Raw genomic sequence first — 2,360 nt, 5'->3', positions numbered from 1 at the left:
AAAAAAAAAAAAAAAAAAAAAAAAACTTTGTGAAAAATGCAATCAAGAGAATGAAATAATAAGCCATGACTGGGAGACAACATTTGCAAAAGATATTTTTGGGCCGGGTGCAGTGGCTCATGCCTGCAACCCCAGTACTTTGAGAGACAGAGGTGAAAGTACTGCTTGAGCCCAGAGGTACGAGACCAGCGTGGGCAACTTGGCAAGTCCTCATCTCTATAATAAATCAAAAAATGATCTGGGCATGGTGGCAAACAGTTCCATGGTGGCATAGTTACAGCTACTTGGAAAGTTGAAGTGGAAGGATTGCCTGAGCCCAGCAGATTGAGATTGTTGTAGCCATGAGTATGCTACTGCGCTCCAGCCTGGGCGACAGTGTGAGACCACGATTCAAAAAAAAAAATAAAAGACATTTGATAAAGGACAGTTGTCCAGAATATGCAAAGAACTCTTAAAACTCAACAATAAGAAAACAAGCAACATGGTAGTTCTCAGCCCTGTTTTAAACTAAGGGAACTGCTGGGTGCGGTGGCACAGGTCTGTAATCCCAGCACTTTGGGAGGCAAAGGCAAGAAGATTGCCTAACTCCAGAGGTTTGAGACCAGTGAGACCAGCCCAAGCAACTTGGCAAGACCTTGTTTCTACAATAAATCAAAACATTAGCCAGGTGTGGTGGTGCGCACCTGTAGTTCCAGCTACTTGGAAGACTGAGGCAGAGGGATCACCTGAGCCCAGCAGGTCGAGGCTGTGGTGGCCGTGATTGTGCCAATGTACTCTAACCTGGGCAACAGAGTGAGACTGCTACTCAAATAAATAAACAAATAAATAAATAAATAAGTTGAGGGAACGAAGTTTCAAAGAGGCGGAGTAATTTGGTCAGACTCACACCAGAAGTCAGTATAGAGTAAGAACACAGTATTTTCCATCCAATTGCCTATGTTAGAATCTTTGTTCCTCCATTTCCTAACCTTTTGACCTTAAGAAAGTTATATAACTTCTTTAAACTTCATTTTTCTCATCTGTAAAATGGAAGACTAGGTGAAATAATCTATGTAAAGTGCTCAGTACGGTGACTGGTACAGAGTGAGTACTTCATAAATGTTAGTGGTCACTAAAAGTATTTGTATATTATACAGTCATTGTACATTTTAAAAAATTATTAGTAGTAAGTGACAGCATGAATTTAAAGTTAGGTCTCAGCAGGCAGTGAGGACGCAGGACAGTGCGACATCCATCCTGAGGGCGACCCCGGCTTTTTCTCAGAATGCTGCTGTCCCCGAGTAGCTCATCCCAAATGCACTGACTCATCTTTGTCTACACCCTAGTCTGCGCAAACTTTTGCAGCTACCAGGACGCTTCTGCCACTCCCCAGAGTGCATCCCTAAAAATTTTGCGCAACACCAACCTCAGGTGAAATGCAATGAATGACAGTTCCTGTTGCTCCACATCCTGGCCACCATTTGATATTGTCAGTGTTCTGGATTTTGGTCATTCCTGTCACTGTTTTTGAAGCAGTTGCTCACAGGAGGGGATTTTTCTTTTCTTTTCTTTTTTTTCTTTGAGTTGGAGTCTCACTCAGTCGCCCAGACTGGAGTGCAGTGGCCACTCCCGGCCACCGCATCCTCGCCTGCTGGGCTCAGGCGATCCTTCCGCCTCAGCCTTACGAGTATCCAGAATTACAGGCATGCGCTACCACGCCCGGCTGATTTTTTGATTTTTATTGTAGAGATGAGGTCTCCCTCGAACCCGCGGGCTCAGACAATCCACTCACCTCAGCCCCCCAAAGGTGCGGGATTACAGGCTGAGCCACCGAGCCCAGCTAGGAGGGGATTTTTCATGAGAAAGAAAGGTAGCCTTCGCTCTTCACATGCTGCTCGTCCGCCATCTCAGCTGCCTCAGCCACCACCTTAACTGCCTCAGCCATGGCTGCTGCCGCTACTGTCGCCTTGCCCCTGCCCGAGGCGACCCACAGCTCCAGGACCATGAAGCCTCCCCAAAGCACTGCGCTACTGAAACTGCCGTGGCAGCTGCCACTGCCATGCCCCACCCCTCACCTGGAGCCAGGCTCCTGGAGTGCCTCCCTCGCACCTTGAAGCAGAGGCTGCCACCATCACTACCATTGAAAGAAGTTTTGGGGGTGCCCAGTAACAACTCCACGCCGTCTGAACTGAGAGATTTATTAAAGGGGCAGTTACACGAAGGGACTGTAACCGAGGAAGGACGAGAGAGAGAGAGAAAGAGAGAGAGACCGAGAGAGAAAGAGAGCAAGAGAGTAAGAGAGTGGCGGGGACAGAGAAAGCAAAAGCGGGGGGAGGGAGTGTGAGAGAAAGTAGAGAGGGAGAGAGAGAGAGCTAACAAGA

This window comes from Carlito syrichta, unplaced genomic scaffold (assembly GCF_000164805.1).
Source record: "Carlito syrichta isolate Samal-C Ts95f unplaced genomic scaffold, Tarsius_syrichta-2.0.1 Scaffold136857, whole genome shotgun sequence".
In the NCBI taxonomy this organism is placed as follows: Eukaryota; Metazoa; Chordata; class Mammalia; order Primates; family Tarsiidae; genus Carlito; species Carlito syrichta.
Note: the sequence above shows the minus strand (reverse complement) of the source record.